Genomic DNA, 27,926 nt, shown 5'->3' on the forward strand with positions numbered 1-27,926 from the left:
TACCTCGGCTAACAACATAATGTCCTCAACATCACCAAGCAGTGATTCTCAATGATGTTATCAACCAATGGAAGACTAGCAAATTTACTGGCAAACAGTTTAGAGACAAGCCAGTCTTTAACAGATTTTCACAAAAATGTTGATCAAATCTTCCCTACTCTTTTATAGCCCATGCCAGTATAGAACTGAAGTCAAAGGCAATCAATGTTAAGCAATTATTGGGTAAGTAAACAATGCAAATCAATCCACTCTGTGAAATACAGGCCAGATCTTGGTGCTACCTACAGTTTTCAGGCAAATTTACTTACTCACATGACCTCTGCTTTGGTCTCAGGCTTAAGAACATTGAGATGCAGTCTTTGCTATCATGGAAATTCCCAATGTCAGTTCAGGAAGAAGAGTTAATGAGAGAGTCCTCAGATGATGAAATAGGAAACCGAGAGAGAAAAGCCACAGGAATGAGCTGGAATCATGCTCAGATGACAAAGCAGTGGGAGAAAATGCCAAGGAAATGTCAGAAGAATAGACCAAAGCATAAACAGATTGGTGGCCTTAAATCCCCTTTGTAACAGCAAAGAGTAAGAATGGACACACTCACACACATTCTTGTAAATATGCAGAGGGGCTTGGTGAGTTTTCTAACTCTACACAACTAATGAACAAGAAGCTTGGGATTTAAAACCGAGTAAGTTCCTCTGATTCAAAATTAGGAAAAACCTGAATGGAGGGACAAAGCAGGGAGCTGATTGTCTCCTTAGAGGAGGAAGACTGGCACTGTGGCACACATGGGAGCGTGGGATTGAGGGCAATCAGAATAGATTATATATCTGTATAAAAGTCCTAAAAAATATTTTTCAATAGACTAGAAAATGAAAAAAGAAGTAAAAAACCCGGCATGTGGAGTTGTAGAGAGTGGTATTCTGTAAAAAAAAAAATACCATTAAATATAAGAACCTGTAGTGAGAGTTGAAAGAAAGAGAGGGCAAGAGAGAGAGAGGCAGCCAGAGCAGAGAGACTGCATTCCTCAATGCCACTGTTCTCTACTTACACCTTGGCTCTCAGAACTGGGGAGGGTCACATCCTCCACAGAGCACAAGGAACCTCTTCACACTCCAAGCCAAGGCCTCTGATGCTTTTCATTTCAACCATTTCTAGGTAGATGCCAGCAGTTGATTAAAATTGATACATTCCATTTAAGTTAGTGTATAGCTCATGCTCTTCTGTTTGCTTAATACATTTGCTACATTCAGTCGGTTAGAGAAGAGACATGTGCCAGGATGTGTGAGGATCTCACTGGGCCTTCTTATTTCAGGTATCCAGGCAGTGATGGTGTGCCCACCACCATGCCATACTACGCAGAGGAGCGCTTAACAAAACTTAGTGACAAGTTCAAGGCAGTCTTGGCTCCTGGAAGCATCTTAAGATCTGTGCTTTGTTTAGGACCAGGCGCAACAATTTTAAAGACACAAAAATATGTTTCTCTTATAAATTGTATTGGCCTTTACATGAAGACTTGATGGTAGGTTTGGTTGGGGCTTCTGAACTACAAAATGCATATTTGAGTTTTTGTTTGTTTGCATGCTCTATCTTCTATCAAGGAGATGTATTTCAATATCAGATTAGATTCATTCCTAAATTTCAAAAGTCAAGGAGAACAAAAATGAACAAGTGTTTCACAGTATGGGCAATATTTTCATCTTGGATCCATCAGCATGTTCGTGAACAGCTAGAAACTTTCTGAATGGTCTGCTAGATATCTTGAGCATGCTGTACCCAGTTTTAAGAAGCCAAGATCTAATACAAGTAGAATATCCCTGAAGCTCAAGTGTAATTGTCAGAGGCAGCTCTGCTAAAGTGTGAAATCAGTCTAAAACTGCACAGGAGATCCAATGCCAGTGGGCAGTGTCCAAAATATGGGCCAAGCTAAGAAATTAATCATCCTGGGCTTTCCAATACCATCATACTTTAGTAAAATTTGTTAATCCTTACAATGCTTACAATTATAAGCCAGACACTAATAGAAGCCCAAATATAATTCCTTAAGAATCTCATTTTTAACTGATATTTGGAATTATTGTCTAATTGTAAATTACAAGTAAATCATAAATATACATGGTACTTGAATTTAATCTTACAGAGTCATTGAAAGAGTAGAAAGAATCATCAAGGCGTGCAAGTAAACTCAAAGTGATAGTTTTATTAACATCTGAATGTAGGACAAATATTATATGTTTTTGGAATAAATTATAGGAATTCTCTTCATGAACAGGATTTGGACCAGAGCCTCAGAGAGAAGTGTGTGGGAGATGGATAGTTATTCTTTCCTTCGCTCTAACAGGCAGCTCTCTGTCAGGATTGCAGCATTTCTAAATGTTGACGAGCATGTTCACTATAACACGAGCTTTTTGCCTGGCTCATTATGTAAATTATATTCATGTAATGCATCACTTGGGAATTCAGGTGCAAGCCCATGGTGTCTAATACAAGTCCTCCCTGTCAGGAGCGACAGCAACGTACATTTTCAGCAAAGATAACTGATCAGGGGGAAGAAAAAAAATAACTGCTATTTTCAGTCAGAACCATGGAAAGTGCCCTTAGTCCAGAAAAGATACAATGCCAGTCTAGGGCTGTAAAATACCTCTCTGACCTTATTATCCGGGCTCCTGTGTTAAATATAGTGGCTATAATAGAATCTATATGCCCTAGTTTCTGACAGGTTAAACGTTGCTTATTGAACCAGGAGGAAACTGGCTGCCTGGATTCAAAGGAGAGATTATAGATTACTGATATTTCCTGCATATTGTGACCAGAAAATGCTTGTAAGGTGGTTTACAAAATAAGAGAGAAACAGCCCCTAAAACCAATAATTGGAGGGGCATGTGTATATTTTATATTGTTGTGTTAGAAATTGCCTTCAAACTATCTATTTATTAGTGGGTCAGGAATCTGGATAGCTCACCTGGGTTTTCTGCTTCAGGGTCTCTTGAGCCATAAACTCTGTCACGTGCTTGTAGGGAGGATCCAGTTAATCTTGGCTGCTAGAGTGAATGACTAGTTCCTTTTTATGGGAAATTGGTCACATGTTACAATCTAACTAATGAGGCCAACTTCTTCATTCACATCATCAGTGAAAGAGAGGTTGTACTCAGAAGACAGAAATGGAAGCTTATCCTCAGAAGTGATAATTCATTGCCTTCTTTTTTTCTTTTCTTTTTTGTTTTAGGACTAAGTCACCACACTGAGACAATTGTGGTTATTCAGAGATGGAAGTATTTAGGAAACATTTTAGAACATTTCCTACCAAGGAAACTGTCATAGTGCCTCAGGGACTTGCAGTCTTACCATGACATACTTACCACACTACCTAATGAAACCCACAAGTCAACAGGTGAAACAATGTCACCTTGGACCTCTCTCTATGTTCATGACTAGGAGGATATTTAATGGCCTTAGTCACAGAAAGTGTGTTGGCACAAGAAGAAAGAACTGTCCTTCAATTCCAAATGAGACCACAGGACTCTTCTTTCCAGAAAATAATTTATTTAGTTTTGAGCTTTTTGTTGTTACTGCTGCTGCTGTTGTTTTGTTTGAAACGAGGTTTCATTATGTAGCCCTGGCTATCCTGGAACTCAAACTGTAAACCAGCCTGGCCTCGAACTCACAGAAATCTGCCTGCCCCTGCTTACCAAGTGCTGGGAAGGAAGACACGCACCACTACTGTCAGGCTGTAAATATTTTAATGTCAGTTTGTTTCATGACTGCAATATCTGGAAAGCATCTTCTAGACAGAGGGATGTGCAGAAAAGCAGGAGATGCACAGAAAGCAAGCAGGGCAGGCTGCTGCAGCATAGACCCCATGACTGATGGATTAAATGATACTTGGAACTCCTTAAAATTAGGTATGGCTCCCCTGATAATGAAATACTAAGGCTGATGGTGTCCTTTTTTGGGAGAAGGTTTGAGGCTTCACATGTTGAGGAGTGTTTGAGAAGCCATATGCAGATCTCTGGAACAAAGATGGAACCTGTACCGGCTGGTTTTGTATCAACTTGACACAAGCTGGAGTTATCACAGAGAAAGGAGCCTCAGTTGAGTGATCAAAGGGTGGTTGTTGGTGGTACCCTTCCTGGGCTGGTAGACCTGGGTTCTATAAGAAAGCAGGCTGAGCAAGCCAGGGGAAGCAAACCAGTAAGTGACATCCCTCCATGGCCTCTGCATCAGCTCCTGCTTCCTGACCTCCGGCAGTTCCAGTCCTGACTTCCTTTGGGGATGAACAGCAATGTGGAAGTGTAAGCTGAATAAACCCTTTCCTTTCCAGTTTGTTTCTTGGTCATGATGTTTTGTACAGGAATAGAACCTCTGACTAACACAGAACCCATATGATGCCAGATGGGGGTTGGGAGATGCATTTCTTCAAAACAGTTCCAAAAGGTTTAATTCTAAGCTAACAACATTTGATGGGACCAAGCCAGCCCAACATATATCTTCTCTATTAAATCTGCTTACAGAGTTGCCTTATGAGAAAGAGTAAGAATGGGGGTGGGTGGTTGTTGAAATATATTCAAGGTGTCTGCATCCAGGGGTATCGGCACCCCAATATACTGTCCTGCAGAACAAGCAGATGATGTAGACTCCCCTGAAACCTGCTACCCCCATGTTCCAGCATGCACCAGGTCATATTGCGGGTACTTGTGAGAATTCTGCGTGCAAGAGCTGGCTGTGCATCAATGCACACACTGACTGCAGAGTGCTCACTGTAACCCTGACACAGATCTTGTTAGCATAGCTTTACTTTTGTTGTTACTCTTATAGCCACGTCCCATGGCCCTAGCTTAATAGAGAAACACAAAGCCTCAGTGCAGAGGCTTGATACGCTAAGGAATAGTACAGAGCCCAGAGAGGCAGCAGCATGCAGGTCTCACCGGAGCTTTGAGTCACATGCACACAGAGGCATTTCATTAGTCACTTATTATTTTTCTTTGATTCACTATAGCTTGAGTAATTCCTTCAGCTGAGATTTACAAGTAGCCACAGCTAAGGGAAAGGTTCTGTGTAAGCAGGTAACTTGGGAATCTAATCGCAGGGCCACAAGGGAAGCAGAGGGAAAGAGAAAAAATGTGAAGAACATCAACGTATGTGACCAGGGCTTCTGTCATGAGGTGATTATAACCATGAGATGATTATAGATTATTATAAATATCAAAACCCTGCAAAGCTGTATAAAAGAAGACAAAGAAGAAACAAGGAGAAGTAAATGTTATAACTTGTCACAAATATAAAACTGTAAACAAGGCCAAGAGCAAGAGTGTAGCTCAAGCATTTGCCACGCATATTAGTCAGTTTAGCTCCATGGTACTTTTTGACAGCATCTGAAAGGAAGCATGAGAAACTTAACCCAAGTTCTCAATTCTCTCTCTTTTTTTTTGAACAACTTTATTTTAAAAACAAAGATAAAAGAACAAATTTTAAGCATTTTTGCACAAAAGTATATGAATACATTTTTGTCAGTGCTTGGCTTTTTTTTTCAAAGGTTTGATAGTGTGCATTAAAGTATTAATGATATGAGATAAGAAAGGGTCTATTTTCATTCTTCTGCATGCTGAGTGCCAGTTGGACGAACACCATTTGTTGAATAGGATGTCTTTTTTCCGTTGACTGTTTACATCTCCTTTGTCAAAAATCAGGTGACCATATACGTGAGGGCTCATTTCTGGATATTCTATTCTATTCCATTGATCCACGTGCCTATTTCTGTACCAGGACCATGCAGTTTTCAGTACAATTGCCTTGTAATATAGCTTGAAGTCAGGGATAGTGATTCCCACAGATATTTTCTTGTTGTTGAGGGTGGATTTCGCTATTCTAGGTCTTTTGTTATTCCAGATGAAATTGCACATTGATCTTTCCACTCAATGAAGAACTGAATTGGAATTTTGATGGGGATTGCATTGAATCTGTAGGTTGCTTTTGGTAAGATGGCTATTTTTAAAATGTTGATCCTTCTGATCCATGAGCATGGGAGATCTTTCCATTTTCTGAGATCTTCTTCGATTTCTTTCTTTAGAGGTTTGAAGTTCATGTCATACAGGTCCTTCACTTGCTTAGTTAGAGTCACACCAAGGTATTTCATAGTTTTTGTGACTATTGTGAAGGGTATCTTTTCCCTAATTTCTTTCTCCACATGTTTGTCCTTTGAATATAGAAAGGCTACTGATTTGTTTGAGTTAATTTTATATCCAGCCACTTTGCTGAAGTTGTTTATCAGCTGTAGGAGTTCTCTTGTGGAAGTTGTGGGGTCGCTTAAGTACACTATCATTTCATCTGCAAATAGTGATGTTTTTACTTCTTCCTTTCCAATTTGTATCCCCTTGATCTCCTTTTGCTGTCTAATTGCTCCAGCCAGGACTTTCAGTACTATGTAGAAGAGGTAGGGGGAGAGTGGGCAGCCTTGTCGAGTCCCTGATTTTAGTGGGATTGCTTCAAGTTTCCCACTGTTAAGTTTGATGTTGGCTCTTGGTTTGCTGTATATTGCTTTTATTATGTTTAGGTATGGGCCTTGGATTCTTATCCTTTCCAAGACTTTTAACATGACGTACTTTTGGATTTTGTCAAATGCTTTCTCAGCATCTAGTGAGATAGCCATGTGGTTTTTTTTTTTTCTTTGAGTTTGTTTATATGGTGGATTACATTGATGGATTTCCTTATATTAAACCATCCCTGCATCCCAGGAATGAAGGCAATTTGATCACGGTAAATGATCGTTTTGATGTGTTCTTGGATTCGGTTTGCAAGGATTTAGTTGAATATTTTTGCATCAATGTTCATAAGTGAGATTGGTCTGAAGTTCACTATCCTTGTAGGGTCTCTCAGTGGTTTAGGAACAGGGGTTATTGTAACTTCAAAAAATGAGTTAGGTAGCATTCCATCGGATTCTATTTTGTAGAATAGTTTGGAGAGTATTGGTATTATGTCATCAATAAATGTCTGATAAAACTCTGCACTGAACCCATGTGGACCTGAGCTTTTTTGGGTTGGGAGGCTTTTGATGACTGCTTCTAATTCTTTAGGTATTACCGGATTATTTAGATGGTTTACCTGGTCCTAATTTAACTTTTGTATCTTGTATCTGTCCAGGAATTCATCCATTTCCTCCAGATTTTCCAGGCTTTTGTAGTAGGATCTGATGATTTCTTGAATTTCCTCAGTTTCAGTTGTTATTTCTACACTTTCCTTTCTGATTTTGTTAATTTGGATACTCTCTCTTTGCCTTCTAGTTAGTCTGGCTAAGGGTTTATCAATCTTGTTAATTTTCTCAAAGAACCAGCTCTTGAATTTGTTAATTCTTTTAATGGTTCTTTTTGTTTCTATTTGGTCTATTTCTGCCCTAAGTTTGACTATTTCTTGCCATCTAATCCACTTGGGTGTATCTGCTTCCTTTTGTTCTAGAGTTTTAAATTGTGCTGTCAGGTTACTAGTGTATGTGCTCTCTCCAGTTTCTTTTTGGAAGCACTCAGAGCTATGAGTTTTCCTCTCAGTACTGCTTACATTGCATCCCATAGGTTTGGGTATCTCATGTTTTTATTTTCATTGAATTGTACAAAATCCTTAATTTCTTTCTTTATTTCTTCTTTGACCCTGCTATCATTTAATAAAGCATTGTTTAGTTTCCATGTGTATATGGGCTTTTTGTTGTCTTTGTTGTTATTAAAGACCAGCCTTAGACCATGGTGATCTGAAAGGATGCATGGGAGTATTTCAATATTCTTATGTAGATTGAGGTTCGTTCTGTGTCCAATTATGTGGTCAATTTTCAAGAAGATGCAGTGAGGTGCTGAGAAGAAGTTGTATTCTTTTGTTTTAGGATGATATGTGCTGTAGATCTCTATTAATTCCAGTTGGTTCATAGTCTCTTTTAGTTTTACAGTATCCTTGTTCAGTTTCTGTTTCCATGATCTGTCCATTGTTGAGAGTAGGGTATTAAAGTCTCCCACTATTATTGTGTGGGGTAAAATGTATTTTTTGAGCTTTGTAGGGTTTCTTTTACGAATATGGGTGCTTTTGTATTTGGAGCATATATGTTAAGGATTGAGAGTTCCTCCTGACAGATTTTCCCTGTAATGAGTAAAAAGTGTCCTTCCTTATCTTTTTTGATAACTTTTGGTTGAAAATATACTTTATTCAATATTAGAATGGCCACTCCAGGTTCCTTCTTGGGGCCATTTACTTGGAAGTTTTTTTCCCAACCTTTTATTCTGAGATAGTGTCTGTCTTTGTCTCTGAGATGAGTTTCCTGTATGCAGCAAAATGCTAGGTTTTGTTTATGTATCCAGTCTGATAGCCTATATATTTTTATTGGGGATTTGAGTCCATTTATGTTAATAGATATCAAAGAATAGTTGTTGCTTTTTTCTGCTATTATTGCTTTTATAGGTTAAATTGTGTCTGTGTCTCTTTCTCCTTTTGGTTTTCTTGCTTAGGAGTTTTCTTGTTTTTACTAGGATGTAGTTCCCCTCATTGTATTGGGTTTTCCACCTATAATTTGTTGTAGTGCTGGTTTTGTGGTCAGATATTGTGTAAATTTAGTTTTTTTGTCTTGGAATATCTTCATCTCTTCATCTATGGTGATTGATAGTTTTGCTGGGTATAGCAACTTGGGCTGGCACTTGTGCTCCCTTAGGGTCTGCATGATGTCTGTACAGGCTCTTCTAGCTTTCATAGTCTCATTTGAGAATTCGGGTGTGATTCTGATTGTTCTGCCTTTATATGTTACATGACCTTTTTCACATACTGCTTTTAGTTTTCTTTCTTTGCTTTGGACACTTGGTGTCTTGACTATTATATGTCGGGAGGAAATTCTTTTCTGGTCCAACCTATTTGGAGTTCTGTAGGCTTCTTTTATGCTTGTGGTCATCTCATTCTTAAGGGTAGGGAAGTTTTCTTCTATGATTTTGTTGAAGATATTTACTCTGCCTCTTAGTTGATTTTCTTCTCCCTCTTCTATTCCAATTATCCTTAGGTTTGGTCTTCTCATTGTGTCCTGGATCTCCTGGACATTTTGGGTTAGGAACTTTTTGGTTTTTGCATCTTCTCTGACTGTTTTGTCTATGTTTTCAATGTTGTCTTCAGCCCCCGAGGTTCTCTCTTCCATCTCTTGTAGTCTGTTGGAAATGCTTGCATTTGTGACTCCTGTTTCTTTTTTAGGATTTCTAATTCTAGGGTTATCTCTTTTAGTGTTTTCTTTATTGTGTCCATTTCCGTTTTAAATTCCTTCTTCCATTCCTTCATCTCTTTGGTTCTGTTTTCTTCTAGTTCTTTGAGTTCTTTGAGTGTTTTTCTTGTTTCTTTTTTAAAAGCTTCTAATTCTTTATGCTTTTCCTCCTGTTTTTGTTTAAGGATCTCTATCATCATCTTGAGGTAGGATTTCGTGTCTGAGTCTTCTTTTTCTGGAATGTTTGGAATTCTGGAATGTGATGGGAGAGCTGGGTTCTGGTGTTGCCAGGTTGTCTTGCTTTCCCTGGGGTATGCTCTTTCACTTTCCTCTTGCCATCTTGTTGTCAGTGATTGGTTCTCACCTTTCTCTTGTACCTGGTCTGTTTCCCTGGATCTCCGCTGTTCCTGGTGGTGGATGGTCCGATCCCTGTTCTTCACCCAGCGTTCGCTAGGCAGAGATCTCTCTGCCCCCTGTCTATTTGGAACCCCTTCTCACCAGGCTTGTGTCTCTGGGTCTCCTCTGATCCTGGTGGTGTATGGCCATAGTCCTGTTCTGTGCCACCAAGCCGCAGGCTGGTAATAGAGGGCCTAATGCTGGGTTCCTGGTCCCTGGATCAGGCAGGTCAGGGGCGTGCTTTCCGTGCATGCTCAGCAGAGATCACTCTGCCCCCTGGCTAGTCAGAACCCCTTCTCACAAGGTCTGTGTCTCTGGGTCTCCCCTCAATTCTCTCACATATCCCAGTTCCTCATTCTCTTCGGCTCCAGAATATAAATATTCTCAGTACACACACGCACACGAACACGCGCACGCATGCACATACCATATCTGAAGAAAGAAGAAGCAGTCCATAAAGACAGAAGTATGTAAAGAGTCAGCTCAGTGTCAGGGAGGAGTCATTAAACATCACTAGGAAAAGGCAGATAATTTATCGTGAGAGTCGGATTGAGAATAGGAGACAGGAAGAATAGAAAATTTTCAGCAATTTCCTGAGTGTATTCTACACTAATATACTAATGTTAGTCCTGTCGTTGTTACTGCAGACATCTCCCCATTTCCCAATTCCTGAAAACAGTGTGTGCACACACATACACACACACACACACACACACACACAAACACACACACACCCCAAGTTTACATGTGCACACAGGTGTACAGTTACTCGCATATTTATGCATGTGGACATAAAAACTCACATTCCCACACACAAACACACATATGTATACATCCCTATCTTATGGTGGGCCAATCTCGCCATCTTGCCCTTTTTCCTTCCGTAGCACTGGAGCCTCACTTCAAACTCAGCTCTGGCTTTGCAGTGGCGCAAAGATGGCAGATGATGACATCACTGTCTGTGGTGCTGCCTTTCTCCCTGGTTGTCTTCCACAAGATCACTATTAGACTTCTGGAAATACTTAATATTTGCAAACATTAGTCTTAAGGCACTCTAAAGTACTTATAAATCTCCACCTTCCACACATGAAGAATGACACTCAGTGTATATAGCTCTCAGCTTTGTTAAGGAAAATAAATGAGATGACACTCAGGCTGAGCAATGTATGTACAGGGGAACTCCAACGAATGGTAGCCGCCGCCACAGTAACATTCATTCCTTTCACTGCTCCGGTTTTGAATTTCCATTCCCCATATTCTTCCAGGTAGTTCATCAGCTCAAAATGGCATCCTTATTAAAGGAGAACAAATTTGAATAAATGATTCTCCATGTTTATAGTTGTACTTTGTAGACAGTGGTAGGGTGAGAGTCGGAGTGTTTAGATATTTAGGTTGAATTTCAAAAAAAAAAAAAAAATAGTAGCTAACAGTTACATAAAAAGACCTAACATTCCTAAAGATACTCTTGATAACATCACACATAGCATGATTCACGGCTAACAGTTAAGATACTTTAGAGAGTTGAAACCATAGGGAGAAGGAATTAGTACAGTGATTCTAAGTGCTGCCTCTTTCAGGGAAGGTCAACACACATTTTACTTACACCTCCTTTTACAACACAAAGGCTGTGTGGGTGAATGCTATTGTACCTCTAGGAAAATATCATGGAATCTAATCTATATCCATAAAACTATTTTATCCCTAGTGATTAGAACTGGATGAATATCAATGATAAAAATATGAACCTATTCAAACTGAATTGGTTCAGCTCTAACTGATCTAATGCAGTTTCCAAAGAATAATTGATATTAAATAATCATAACGGGTAGTTTATGGCAAAAAAGTGGCTTCTGACCCTTTTTTGCCAAGCAGCCTAGCATCTTCAATTAAAACATCATTACATAGTAACATTGTATCATCTGAATCCCAGAAATTGTGACCTCACCTCTTTCATGAGAACAGAGGACTCTAGGAAACGGAAGGGGATGTCATACTGCCTAAAATCAACATTTCTGATTTGTGCCTTCAGAGACTTGCTTATGTTAATCATACTGCTGAGTGATTATTAAAGACAATAAAGTCTTTGGGAAATTACAGTAATGCCTCAGAAACAAACACTCCTTTTTCATTCTGTACTCGTTTCTTTTAGCTATGGTTCAAGATCCCTGGATGGTGATCTGGAGATATTACTTCACAGCTGAACTGTGAAATGTCCATGCTTGGAAATCCCTGGGAAATAGTCTATAGGAAAGAAAAACTTTGGGTTTGGGCTTGCACTAGAAATGGTATATTCCTGTTTCACCAAGCCCATTTTCAAAGAATATATGTGAGGACAGTTGCCTGTTACCTACAGGACTTGCAAAGGCCAATCTCTTGTTTCTCACCTGGGGCTCCTAAATGCATACTACAAAAAATGTGATGGAGACTAAATCTCGTTAGATGGTAGGCCCAGGCAGAAAAGCAGGAGCATTTACCTTTATCCACTGAAAAACTGTATTTCAATACAGAAACTCATTTTCTAACTTGTTCATTGAATATCTCTTAGTGGCTGTAGCAAAATGGAATATGGAATCTAATTACAAGAGGAGAGAAAATGGCTTGGCCAAATTCACATAGCATAGCACACCCTGGAATTATTCTGTCCTGAAGACCTGGGTCCTGCTGCAAACAAACAGACAAACAAAACTTTCAGGGGTGGCACCTGGTATGATCCTCTTTAAAATTTAAGGACACGGGGATGAAGATAACTTTTGCTGGCATCATTCCTAATTTTTGGAGAACTAATTAAGTATGTGCCTTCAATGATATTAATGTAGCTAGAAATAGATACTGCAGTGGCTTGTGGAAAGATGTTGGAGTTATTTTCACACGTGCAACACAGGAAAAATGAGTATAAAACAGACTCATACTGCTGTCATTTGATTGAGGTCCCACTAGAATCATATTTCTCCTTTCAGAATGACCTATGCTAATACTGATTCTGATGCTAATATTTAAGCATAGCTAATATAAACCTAATGATATATAGTCTATGTAATAACTAAGACTGACATCATCCTGGAGTTCTCAGATCTATGAAGTAGTTGCAATCATATCATTTATATACAGTCTTTGAATTTATTAGATGTATACCATTCCAATATTATTTAGTAGCAAAACAGAGAAACCAATCAATGAAGGTCAAAATCAATTTAAAAAGCTACTTGTATTGCATATTTTAATTACTTTATATTCACAGAATTATAAATTCTTTCTCTTGAATCTTATTAGCTATGTCAGGCAAGTATATGCATTGACTGTCTTTGTATTAAGTTCCCTGTGGCATGGTCAGGAAGGGTGCCTACTTGTACTTCTTGGTAATTCAATACTAAAAGGCAGCAACATTTTTGTCTGTCTGTCTGTTTCTTCTGTGGTGGATGCTTTGAGGATATTCATTGAAAGACAAAGTTTATGATTTATGAAAAGTCTTCTTACACAGCATTTCTGTGTTGAAACTATGAAGTCTGTACCTGTAATGTTTTTATTTTATTTTATATTTTAGGTTTATTTTGTTTTGAGTTTGTTTTGCCTTCATGTATACATGTGTACCGTATCTATGCATAATGCTCACAGAGATCCAAAAGTTAGGAACAACCTAACTTTTTAGACAGTTGGGAACAACCACTTGGGTGCTGGAAACCCAACCCTGGTCTCCTTAAAACTAACAAGTGTTCTTATTTATAAACCATCTCTCCAGCCCTTGACTGTGAGTTCTTGAGGGACAGGTACTTTTTTGTTTTCTCCATTCTTTTTCTTCTTTATTTCATCATTCACATACAATAATTTAATATTTCCTGGAGTATAGTGCAGTAGCTCAAAAATATAAAAAATGTATAATGATAAAACTAGTGAAACTCATATTTTCATAAGCTTAAGGATTTGTGTGTGTGTGTGTGTGTGTGTGTGTGTGTGTGTGTGTGTGTGTGATGAGATCCCTTTAGCACTTCTGGTGCTTTATAAAATGAATAATAAAATTTTGTGAGTTGTTGATACCCTACTATGCAATAGAGCATTAGAATTTATTCCTTTTATGTAATTTTATTTAGATAATAATTTTGAGAACATCTTTGGCTAAAATGCATAACATTTAAGTCTGAAGTTTGTAATAATCACAAAAGTCACCATTGTAACTAAATGGTAAGGGCATTTGCTTATTTTGTATGCATTCTTGTCAGGTATGCATGTATGATCACATAACTGTTGTGTGTGCTCTCTTGTACATGTGCATGTGAAGAGAAGAGGTAGATGTTGGATGTCTTCTTCTATTGTTTTCCACATTATTTTGAGATAAGTGGGGTTCACTAGACAACCATTCTGTATTCATCTGTGCTGGGGCTACAGATGCCTGGCTTTTATTTGGGGGCTACGAATCTGAACTCAGCCCCTCATCCTTTACAAGCACTTTCCCCATTAAGGCATATCTTCAATTCTGAAACTGGCATTTATGCCAATGAACCTTGCAAACATTTCCCCTCATGTACATATTTCCAGTGAGAAGAATGAGGCTACCAATATTATATAAACTATAATTTGTAGACTGTATCACAAAGAATGAGTGTTGTTTGGTTGGATTTTTTTTAGCCACTGAGTTTAACAGCAATATTCACAGTGCACAATGTATTCTAAATTTTCTAGTAATTTTAGGCAGACTGATAAACATCTGGCTGCATGGGAGCATGAGTGAATTTCTAAATTCCTTGTTTCTAAAAATAAGAGATTTAGAGAGGGCATGAGGTGTTGTGGGAGTTTAATTTGAAAGCCTCTGCTTTCCACTGAGCAGCAATGTGGTGACTTGGTACTGGTATAGAGAATATGTGTGTTGCCCAGAAAACAGTACTAATGTAACCGAACACAATCAAAGTAAGTCCAGACAGATCGTTGGAGCCCTCCTTTGCCTCTAGAGGTGGATGTGATTTATTTGCACTCACTTCCTAACTTCTTCTCAAAAGTTTGGCCATGAATATTTATAGCAAGGCTCCATTGACTGAGAGAATTTCCTCTTTATTGAAATTACACATCCCTGTAGTATACCCTAGAGAGATGAGAAGAGAGATTTCCTGACCTTTTGGAAATAGCAAGCTACGTAGGGACTAAGTATGGCTTGGTGAGGTTACCTGGGGGTTGCTAAGGTGTAATTACCTTCAAGTTATCTCAGTGAAACAAATACCATGCAAGAGATTTGGTACCAGTTTTGCTGTGGTTCTGAACATTTGTGAGAGCATGACACTCCATCTTGAACTTGAATAATTTGTAAGTCTTATTAAGGTGCTAGAGAGGACCCCACACTTTCCTGCTCCAGATGTGAGCTCATTTACAGGGGTACTTGACGAATGAGTTGTGGGTGTGAAGGTGCTAGACTTGAGTGATAAAAGTGTTTTGCTGATTTCAAAAAAGTGCTCTCTCTACAAGCTCTCTGAGCCCTTGGATATGCAACTGACAGATAGCAAGACCTCAAGCCCTCAGGACAAAGGATCAAGCCTTTCTTCTCCCAGTCATGCACAACTGGGAGTTTTAAAACTGAACAGGAAAAAGTAGGTCTCAGCAACAACTGTAGCACAGAGATGAGGGTCAGACACCTCTGTTGTGAGAGACCAGATGCAGCAGGCCAATGGGGAGAAGCCCAGGTAAGCAGTCTTACCAGGTAAGGAGTCTTAGATGCAGGGTCTGAGGACATAATTAGACAAGTAACAGAAAGGGGTTTAGATGTCAGTTATGCTCAAATGAGCTACATCTGTAACCACTCCTGGTAGTTTGATGCTTTTGTTCTTATGGTGAGATGCTTCCATGCCACTGACATCATGAGGTCCACTGCAACTGCAAGCTAATGAGCCATCTATGCACACTGGTGTTTTAGGTGCAGTCTATAAAGAAAGCCTTTGTGCATCCTGCTTGACTTACATGCTTTTTAATACAAGTTCTGATTTATTAAACACACACAAGTGCACTCATAACATGCTTGCACACACACAAGCACATTCACACACATACACACATGTACATAGGATCTCACATGTACATACATGCGCACACTAGCACACACATTCTCTCTCATACACACACATACACACACACACACACACACACACACACACACACATACACACAACCACAAACACATAAGTACACCTGATAGGAAAATTTGTTTTACTGAAGAGAAATACATGATTATAAAATTACACACTGAACATTAAGAAAAAGGAACTAGAAAAGGCCATGTGGATTTTGCAGGTCTTCTATTTTCCTCGTTCGATGGAACAATTATTCCTCAAGTGGCATTTATTTCATTTGATTTGGTTCTGGACAAAATTTAGAAGGTAATTCTTGGACTAAGCTACCATCTAAACCCCAGGTATTAACTATTGTAAGCAGGGATTTGGCTCTTTAAATCTCAACTTTCTTTAAAGGACATTTTTGAGTAACTGTAAAAATTAATTAATCAATTAATTAAAATCTTGTGAGAAATCCCCATAAACTGGGATTTATTTTTAACACTATGTCTTCTTTATCAAAATTGTCTTAAGTTATTAATTACATTCAAGTCAAAAGGTTTCTCTTTGAAATTTTCCTGCATACTTCATTTTGATAATCTTTTTTGACTCAACCCTCTCCCTCTTCTCCCTGCCCCCCCACGTTTGCACAATCCCCCCACTTTTGTATCATGTTTCCTATCATCCTAGACTCACACTTCCCTATAGCCCTTTTTTTTCACCATCTCATAAAGTCTTTCCTAGTTTCTTGGCCTTTACCACTCTTGCTCCCACACAAACACTCACACATAAAAATTAAAATATTGGGTCACGTGTGACAGAGAACCTTTGTCAATCATTTCCCTGAGTCCGAGTTACCTTGACAAATGTAATACTTTACATTTCTATTCATTTGCCCACAATTTCAGGATCATCATACATTTGTGATTTGCTGATAGATATCTAGGATGATTCCACTTCCTTGCCATTAGAAAAGAGACACATTGACCGTGTGTATAGAAGTTTCTGTGTGGGGGATATACAGTGTTCAATTACAGCTGGGCCATGCAATAGTTTTGTTTGCTTTTACACAAACTTCCATTCGAATTTCCACATTGGCTGCCCTAGTGTACACCCTTACCATCAGTGAATAAACACTCTCTATTCACTGAATCATCACAAGCAATTGATTCTTATTTGTTTCCTTGGCCCTATGCATTGTGACTCAGGAGAGATGGATAGTAGTTTTAATATAAATTATTCTGATGGGTAAAGATGGTGAACAGTAATTTTTATTTGCTATTTATACTGCTCCTTTGGAAACGTTTTCAGTTCACTGGCCCATTTGTTGGTATTTTTCTTAATTGTTGTGAGTTTTTGTTTTGTTGTTGTTGTTGTTGCTTGTGGGGTTATATTTAATATTTGGAGTTCTTTATGTATTTTAGATAGTTGCCCATGTTTGACATATGTCTGGCAAATATTTTCTCCCATTCTTCAGGGTATCTCTTCCTTCTTGGACTGGTTTCTCATGCTGTGCAAAAGCTTTTAATTTTCTGTAGTCCACTTTGCTAGCTTGGGGGTATCTGGTGCTTAGGTATCACATATCCTGAATGTTTCCCTCTGATTTCTCCTGGCAGGTTCAGTATTTCAACATTTAAATTCAGGTTTCTTATCTTCTTGAATTGATTTTTGCACAGGAGAGCAATGAGGATCTAATTCCATTCTTCTACAGGTAGATAACACAATTTGTCAGCAACATTTGTTTAGTAGGTTGTACATTTTTGACAGCCATGTGTCAAAGCTCTGTGTCTATTTCTAGGTCATCTGTTATGTTCCCTTGGTTTTCATGTCTATTTTTGAGCCAGCGAGTACTATGCTTCCTTTGTCTATGGCTTCTCATGGCTCTGTAGTATGGTTTTAAGTCATGTATTGTGATACCTCTACCAGAGTTCTTTGTGCTTAGAATTGCTTTGGACATCTATGGTCTTTTGTGTTTTCATATAAGTTTTAGGATTGTTTTTCTGCTTCTATAAAGAATGTGTTTGAAATTGTGATGAGGGTTTCATTGACTCTGTAGATAACTCTTCGTAGTATAGCCATTTTCAATATTAATTGCACAGACACAAACATGACGTGTGTTGGGGGTGTTCATTTATTTAGTGTTCTTCTTTCTCTTTTTCCAGTGTATAAAAGTTTTTTATAGAAGTCTTTTCTCTCCTTGCCTTTTTATTCTTAAGACATTTTACTTGTTTATATTTAATCAAATGTGAATATGATGTTTCTCTAACTTTTTATCAGCAAATTTATCACTTATATATTGAACATTTCAATCAGATCTAAAACCTTTCTGGCAGAGTCTATGGGGTCTTTTAAATTTGCAACTATGCCCCTATGAGTAACAATAGTTTGATTATTTTTATTTTATCAGCTTTATATCTTTTACCTGTCATAATGCGGTAGGTAATACTTTAAATACCTTATTGAATAAGAGTCAAAATGTTAAGCATACTTATCTTATTTCAAATTTTAGACAAAATGGTCTCAGATATTCCTCATTTCATATAATGTTGATTGTAGGTTGCTCATATATAGACTTCCTTATGTTAAATGTGTTCACTGAACTATTTCTAGCCCTTTGGGAACTTAGCTATGAAACAGGTTGAATTTTGTCCAATGACTTGTCTCCATCTATTGAGTTGTTGATGTTATTTCTAGACTGAAGTTTACTAATGTAGTATATTGCATTTTTTCCTTCACATATGTTGAAGCAATCTTGCATCCATAAGATGAAACCAGTTTGGGTGTAATGTATGATCATAAATACTTGATTGGAATTTTTTTTGGGAAATCCGTCTACAGTTTTGTTTTTTGTTGGCTATTTACACAGTTTTTATATTAGTGGACCAGCCTAACTAGATCTTAATATCAGTAATTGCGTTGCTACAAAAAAGAGTAAGTTTGTTTCTGCTTTCTATAAAACATAACTTTCTGTGCATTAGGATTTGACCATACCTTCCTGGATTTAGATTTGGTCTGCATCTGACTGAGTCCTGGTCTTTACTCACCCTCATAAGTTATTTGACCAAATAATTTTAACATGTTCTGCCAAGTTCCTGCAGAACTAAAATATCTCTGTAAATCCCCAACCCCTGGAAACCTCAGCCTTGCTGTTTTTTCAGCTCTATAAACTCCAGTCTCTACTATGTTCAATCCATTTTTTTCTAATTCACACTTTAGGGAGATAGTCCTGTTTGACAGAAAATAAAACTTGCTTAATTCAGCCAAAAACCTTGTCAGTGGTCTTTAACAATGTGAGGGCAATGCTGGCTTTGTAGTGTTCATTTTGTAGAGTATGTCTGGTTCTGTGGAATGAGTAGCAGGGTGTGATGGTTATTCTTGTTCGTCCACTTGAATTAACTAAAATTTTTAAAGGAGAGCAACTCTTGCTTAATGTGAAGTAGGAAGATCCACTTCCGATCTGGATCTTGAGGCAGAAAGTCACACCTTTAATCTGGGCCACATTTTCTGTTAACGGCCTATGTAAAGGACATAGAAGATGGAAGCTTTTTCTCTGCCTGTTTGCTCTAGTGCTCACTAACAAGTCTATTTCTTCACTGGCATTAGAACCTAATTTTTAGGATTCTAGCCTCTACTGAGGATCTGCTGAGACATCCATCCTCATGGACTGAACAATTCTAGATACTTGGATTTTATGTGATATCCAGCTATCATTGTATTCACTAGCCCATAGCTGGTAAATTATTTCTGAATTATTTTTGTAACCTTACCTCCATCTCTCTCTCCCTCTCTGTTTCTGACACTCACTCACACACACTCACTCACACACACCCCCCCACACACACATATATGAGAGAGAGAGAACAAGATTCATTCTATGAGTTCTGCTACTCTAGAGATCTCTTACTAGTACAGGAGTGTCCTCTTACCTTCTACTTGGTGCAACAGTTTGAGAAATGTTGGTAACAGATCCTTCTTCACCACTGAGCCCATTTGTTCCCCAACTTCATTTTGTCTGGAAGATCTTTTATTGTAACACATATGCAGGAACTGGTACGGACTAGAAAAGCAAATTAGATTCCCTGGAATTAGAATTACAGGCAACTGCTGGAAATCAAACTGAGGCCATCTAAAGAGCAATAAGATATTTTAACCACTAAAACATCACTTCAGCTTCTTAATGTGTGTACTTACAGGTATAAATCTTCCTTGAAAGATTACCTTGATTATAGCCTAAAGGTTCTGCTATGATATGTTTTTATTTTAATTTTATTCTAGATCTTTAAGAACCTCTTCCATGATTTTTCAATATCCCGCTGTGGTGGTTCAAATATACTTGGCCCAGGGAGCAGTAGAAAGGACCTTATTTGAGGAAATGTGTCATTGTGGGCATGGACTTTAAGTTTCTTGTCCTACAAGCCTAGAAGTCAGCCTTCTCCTGGCTTTCTTTAGATGGAGATGTAGAACTCAGCTCCTCTAGCACCATGCCCATCCAGATTTGGAATTTGCTTTGTCCTAAGCTAGCTTTGAACTCAGACTGCTTGCCTCAGTCTCCTGGGATTAAAGGCTTGTACTACCTTGCCTGGGCCTAAGCTTTTCATGACAACTATGCCTCCAGATCTCCATGTCAAGATCAGGATCTGAAGCCTCTTTCTTCTAGCTTCAATATCTGGATCATAGGTGTGCCGTCCATTTTTGGATTTTAGTTTGTTCCAGATGTAGTCAACTTGACAACTAGGAATAGCCATCACATCCACTGTTCATTCAAAATTGTACTATTCAATCTCCAAGTAGTTGTTTATTTCTGAAGTGGGTCTTGTTATCTCACTCTGGTTTTGTTCCCCTTTATCAGGTAGTCGAACAACTCTTCTAGCTTGTTTGGGGGTTCTGTTTTTCTCCATAGTTTAACTCTCAAAGTTTGACTCTTGATATTTGGGTGTCTTTCATAGTTAAGTAAGTTTCGTAATGAGAAAGGATAGTTGGGTTCTCTTTAACCTAGTTAGTCAGTGTCTTTAATTAGTAAATTAGTTATTCACATTTCACTGTTTGTTATCACTGGTGATTTGGGTAGTTGATCCTCTGATTGGTTGGTTCACTGGTGCTCCCTGACTTCTTTCCTAGGTGCATTGGTTGATTGCTGGATTTTGCCGTGTTGGGAATGATTCATTCTTTTCACAGTTTTCATCTATTCCTCTCAAGAAATGAATCCTTTTTGGTGTTTTTCTGTGTTTTTAAGTGAGAAACTGCTTTCTTCCTCTGCATATAGTATTTCCTTAAGAATTATCTGTATTGCTATCTATTTTTCATGAATTGCTTGAACTTGTACTTGTTCAAAAAAAAAAAAAAAAAAAACTTCTTATTTCTCCATCAATTTCAATAGCTAACTAGGAATAGTCACATTAGTTTTCAGATACTTACTTTTGTACTTCAAATATATCTTTTCATGTTTTCTTTACTTTTAGTGTTGACAACAGATCTGATGTTTATTCTGATGTCTTGCCCTTCTATATTATTTTGCAGTAAAGCATTTCTATAAAGTTTTTAGAATGATTTATTTTGTCCTGACTTTTTCATACGGTGTCCTTCACAGAGGTTCTTCTCAAATCATATCTTTTTGAAGTTCTAAACACTTCCTGTGTTTACAGATGTGGTTTTTTTTTTTCCTCAAAGTTGGGGAATTCTCAATTATCATTTTACTGAATATGTTGGTAAAACACTGGAGTTTACCATAGCTCCATTCTCAACCCCCATAAAGTTTTTAATATAATACCTTGAATATATTCCATATTTCTGAAAATTTTCAGTCATGTTTGTTATATTTTCTTCTGCATCCTTATCTCAAACCTGTCCTCTACCCATGAAATTCATTCATTTATTTGGGTTTATCTGTTCATGATGGGTTTTCTTTGTTTTGTTTTAAATGATTTATCTTTTCATTTCCAGCATTTCTTTTTTTCCCTTTTGTAACATCCCAATTCCCTTGATAAATTTTATATAAACACAAAGAAGCAATATAGTTAAATAGAGGATGCTATATTCTCACTCTACACTTTTTGTTATGGAGAGTGCCTGCCCCCTGCATTTACCTTATTTTTGTTCATTCAGACTCTGTACCAAGTTATACGATCTGTAGCTATGTTCTTTCAGGTTTCCCTTAATTCTTAATACTAAGTACCCCTGTGATTTTATATCTGAACTAAGTCATTACTCATATACCCATTTTGGAGGGAAAACAGTATTTCCATGATTCTCAAATGTTATCACATACAACTAGAGAAAACAAACATTCTAGAAATATGACTTCACTAATTAACAAAGGCAGGAGTATGAGCTCCGGTGAGATTCCATGCCTCAGGTTCTGGTCTTTATTTTACTACTTCTTAGCCTTCTACTAGGGGAGAAAAGAAAAAAATTTAACATTCCCCATAGGAGTGTTGTAAGTCTGACCCTATGTGTAGATGGTGACCAAGTTAAAAATTGACATAGCCTCGGGAATGTTCATGTGTGTTGAAGGCAAAATGGTCAACTTTCTGTCAGGACATTTTTTTTTTAACTTTGTGAAATGTGCATATATTAACTGTACAGTGTGGCACAAAGAGTTAGAGATTGGAAGCTGTCTGCATCTTTAGATGTCAATTAAAAGGCAAGTTTATTTGTTTTAAAGATAGTTTAAAGATATAATGCTGTATTGAGTCTTTCAGGATATCCGTATTCTGTCTAACATGGATTCCATGGGAATTTTGGGTTAAAATCCTGGTTAGACAAGCTGCCTGCTTCTTATTGAGAGATATTTATGGAAATGTGATTAAATCTGTTTTATAATTAGGAGAGAGTGGAGATTTTGCTTGAGTCATGCAGGAAATTCTGTCTACAATTCACAACTAGTACATGGAAAAAATAGAAGTCTGTACACCAAGCCAAGTGAATACAGACATATATAAATTATTGGTAAATGAAAGTTTAAGGATTTAGGTAGAGAGATTAACAGTTAAATGATATACTAAAATCTGGAGGATAACTCATGTTCTTTGTATGTGGGTTTCATGGAACTTTTGGGATGATTTTCTGGCATGACAAATTAGAAAGGCCTAAGAAATAGGCTCATACAATGTTTCAGTTTACTTCCTCTGTTTAATATTGTTTTAATTTTCAAAATGGTTGTGATTTTAGGTTTTGTGATGATATAATTTCTCAGGGAGAGAATACAAGATACAAGCTTTTCTGGTTGCTGAATAAATGTTATGATGATTTGGAAAAGGGTTTTGTATTTGCTTTTAGAAAAGGTAATTAGGCTCTGGACACTTTCCAAAGTCATATAGATTAGATTTGATAGAGGGAGAACTCCTGATGAGGTAGATTCATAAGAATAAAACAAACAAAAAAAGAATTTTTTCCTAACTATAGATATCTTGATACCGCTAGAGTTTTGTTTTGAGATTTATATATTACAAAATGTACAACTTTGGTTAGGATAATTATCAGAATTTAGGAACTGGACTGCTTAGACTCCTGATCAGGCACTTCTAATACAGATCTATTCCAAGACAGACATTAGAGGCTACAACAGTCATCAATGTGGCCTGCCTTCCTAAGGCTTGCCCAGATTCTTTATGTTCCCTACACCCCCAAGATATCTCAATGCCCATGTATAACTTGAAGAAGCCATTGAAGAGCCATTGCCCGGATTCCCTAAAATTTTGGAAGGCTAAAGATGGTTACTCTAAGGAATTTTGAAGTGGTTATAATTTAACAGAGAGGAATTAGCTAAAATTGTACAGCTATAATTTTATTTGATAGAAATTCTTATATTTGTTACTAAGCTGAAGTTATAATCTTACATTGGTATAAAATTTATTTGATACAAATTCAAGATTTTCATGGTATGATTCCTTATTGATTTAAAATTGAGATTAATAAAGTTACTTTCAAATAGACATTGTGCCTACTTTTCCTTGTTGTTGGGAACTTCCTCTGCTATTTAATGACACCAATTTAGTGTCATCCTCCACACCTAACTTTTTCTCTCTGTTTATCAGTAAATATATCCTTAAAACACAGTACTATGTAATAATCTTCTGATTATAAGGAATCTTTGTATATGATGTACCTCAGGAATAGATAGTCTAGAACATAATCTAATTACACAGACTTCAATATTTATTTTAGATGTGAATATTTCTAAATGTATGTTTTGAGTATGTACACTTAAATATACCATTTTTATTTCTGTAACATCATGGGAATGTATTGAAATAAGTGGCTAAGGCTTCCACAATATTATGACCCCAGAGCACACATCTTAATCACTAGTGGTTTAGATTCACATCACACAGATATGTTTTTTCCAAATACTATCGCCCATGGTGCTGTTATACTGGCAACACAAGAATATATGCTCCACAATATCGTCTATTTAAGTATTCCAGAACTTCCAAAGCTCCATGAGCAGAAAAAAAAATACTATATATCTCTTTACCTCTTGGTCTGTGGTTATGGTTAACAATCACCAGCTAAAAGACCTATCCAAAAGCCATGATTTTAAACTTGATTGTGAATACACCAAATCATGTTTCTAATGGAGGCACTTTGCCCTTATTACCTGTCTGTCTGAATGTGCTGGTAGCAGCAATCCTGGTTTTCACTTCATCACTTTCTGCAAGTCTCTCTCAGAAGTGCTCTCATAAGGTCTCTCTTGACTTCTTCAAATATGGTATTTAACCCTTTAGTTTTCATAATAGTGCTCATTTTCATAAACAGTCAAATAAATGTCTCTCTATAAAGACATAACATGTATATGTTTATGTGTTTAAATTCTATTGTATTGATTTTACAAATATGATCAAATATGACAAATGATAGATTAGATGGTAGATGAAAAATATCTCTGTCTTGTTTATTCTATGCAGAATAAGGTCTAGAAAGACTACTATATTTTTACAACCATAGTATTCTCTTGAACATTGACCAATATTTGTTGAACAAAAATCATTAAATACATGTTATTTTTAAACAACAAAATGGCAAATATTTGATCTACCAAAGAAGACTATAAATCCAGACACTAGTGTGAAAGTCTGCTAGAACAGAGAGGCAGAAGAAGAACCTAACTGACCTTCCTACTCCACTGACATCCCAGAAGGAAAAAAGTTCCTCCTTATCCACACTAAACACCCTTCATCTCAAAGGCCCTCCTTCTCTTTTCTGTTTTCTTATGTTCACTTCCTATCAGTTGTTTGTTTGTTCTGCCTCTTGACTTGTTCTTGATTTTATTTAGTTTTTGTGTACAGAAAACTCAAAAGTTGTAGGTGTGTGCTGGGGCTGAGTCAAACCAAAACATGTATTTTTTTTTTCATTTACAATCTTTGAATTCACAATGTAATCAAATATCCTGACACAAATAAGAATGTGTTAAGTAGAGAAAGATAACTGACTTTCTCCACTCTTGTACAATCCAAAGTCCCTTACCCAAGATTTGGTACCACCAAAGTGTGAAGGTCTCACTCAATTAGTGGAATTAAGACAATCTTTTATTAATTAATTATAACATGTCACAGGCTAACCTGATTTAGGCCATTACTCAATAAGATTATTTTTCCAGGTGACCCTAGACTACTGTCAGGTTGACAGTTGCCTGACCATCACAGAGCACAACCAGGTACAGGAGTATATTAGAGAAATAAACAAATAAAATCATTTCATCACCATTTGTAAACTACTGGTAAAATACTCAGAAAAAAATATGATGAAAAAATCCAAAGTGAATGCACTTTTATATACATGTGTACATGTTACATGGTGTTCAGAATTGTGGGTCCCCGACCCCCCAGGTAGCCCTTGTGCACCTAGGTCTCAGGGTGCAGAAGAGTTCAGGATCAGGGACTGGGACAATGGTGAGCACTGTGGGTATAAAAGACACAGCTTTAAATGACCCAGATTATGAAAGGACAGCTCAGTTATTGAAACAGGAGGACCTAGATTATATAGATCAAGTCAAGTGAGGAGGTGCGGAGCAAAAGGAACAAGGGAGAAAATGCACCTAATTTGTACACTCAATCCTGATTAAAGACTGGCAAATGATAAGGACGCACCGATTCTAATACCAAAGAGATCTAAAGAAGGCAGGGATTTTTCAAGCATACCAGTTGGATTAGCAGATTGCAAGTCACATGATTTCTGAGAAGCTGGTTCTTTGCCAGGGAAACACAAGCCTAACTGGCTTTCTCATGACATGGTCTTTGTCTCTGTGGGATTGAGTAGATTCAAATCTGATTTGGGTTGGGATCATAGCCTCTACTCCTGTGGTGTTCTTTGAGAGCTTGCTCTGGTTTTGTCAGTGCTCTGGTATTGCCCCCTCATCTAGCTTGAGAACCCACACAGACTGAATGATGCAGAAAATGTTAGAATCCATAAGCTTTAAATATCCTCTACTCTTTTCTGTTTTCTTCTCTCCTCTTCCTCATTTCTCCTTGAGAGAAAGGCTTCCATGGAGTACAAACACTTCCTGTTTGATCCTATTACTATCTAAATGAAAATCTTTGTCTCTACAACAATGAGCATTTAAGAACAGTATCAGTCATCTATAGAGCATCAAACCCAGCCCCGAACATAGGACTATAGCTATATGGAAAGGGATGGGATCATCATGAACTTAATCAGTGAGAGAATTAGCAGAGCCCACAGCACAGTGAGACTAGCTCACAGTGCATCCAGAACTTCTTTACTATGAGTCCCATCACATTCAAAGTTAGAAATGGAGAAAGTAGAAACTATCGGTCAAATTATTTTGGAGAGAGTCAAGTCTGTCTGTGTTCGTTTTCTAATTTAGAGAACTGAGCAAGAGTAAAAAGATTTGTCCTCAGTTCAGCTGAGGGGGGTGGTAGAAGGTTTCAACTTCTGCTCAAGACAAGCCCAAACATAGAGATTGAAGTGAAATTGTGTGCTTTATTTCTGAGTCTTGTTGATAGTTCTTGCTGGCAGAGATATTTCACTGGATAAAACTTCTAGCATAAGTTTTAGTTCTAGCCCATTGCCCATTTCAATCTATATAATCAAAGAGTTTTCCTAAAATGCCCCCTGTAAGAAGCAGCCTGAAAAATAATTTCAGTAAGTTCATAGAATTTAAACATAAGTTCATTAAAATTAAACTTAAATAAAATGTCCCACTTAACTATACACTTTGGTTTCTATATTTCTATTTTATTATTTTATATTTTATTCACATTTAAAAAAACAAAACAAACCAAACATTGAATTTTTAGATAAATAAAATGAAATGACTAAACAAGATTATTACCCAGCTCTTTAAGTCTGCAATCTCTGATGGAGTGTTGTCCTATATTATACAACCATATATTTATTTAGTAGCTAATACCTGTATTAGAGATTGCTATATTAAATAATCCATGTCCTTATAAAGGCTTTAATGATTTATGATAAAAATATACAAAGTTTTTGATGGCTTGGTTTACCTGTGAATGCAAGGATGCTTTGTTTGGTTTAAAGAGAACTAGAAACATTGTACCTGCCGTTGGATTGGTACCTCTCTAGAAAAAGTTGAAGGAGTGATATGGCTGTGCATGGGAATGGGATTGAGGGAGCAATTTTGCACTGTCTCAGAGGAGTTTTGAATATTATTTTGAAATGCTACAACCCCAAGGAACAGTAGGAATGTGGGGAGGAGCCAATAAGGGACCAAAGAGAAGGAAGAAAACAGCACCTTCCAGAGGGTCAGCCCTAGCCTATGGATATTTCTCACAGATGTTGTCCACAGTACTCAACAATATTGGTCTGTTTTCAAATGGGTCAACAATAAATATGGAAACCAAAATCATTTGAGTCAAAATTGAACACAAATGTTAAATATTCTCTTACAGTAAAACTGATTTATAAATTTTAGAGTACAAAATAAAGAATGAGGTGGCATTAAGTAAAAAAAAAAAAGGCAAAATATCCATGTAACCAATAACATGATAAAGTGAATAATTATTCAATCAATGCATAACTCTTCCTAAAAATAAGTCAACTAACAAAGAAGCCAAGTGATAGATAAGGAGAAGAGTGGTCATCAGGATTCCATAAAGCTCTTAGACCTCAGTGAGAAACTTGAAGCTTTCTTTGTCCAGAAAAATCTCTTGTGTCTTGGCTCCTGTCTTCTCCTCCCTGCTATTCCCCACCTCTTAGGAAAGGCCAGCAGCATTTCTGCTAAACCTGTTAAATTGCATGAGAACCTCTTCCCACATAGCAAATGTATGCTTTGGAAATACAAAAGCAAAAACATAAAATAAAATAAAAGAGGTATT

The sequence above is a fragment of the Micromys minutus genome (genome assembly GCF_963924665.1).
Source record: "Micromys minutus genome assembly, chromosome: 1".
Classification (NCBI taxonomy): Eukaryota; Metazoa; Chordata; class Mammalia; order Rodentia; family Muridae; genus Micromys; species Micromys minutus.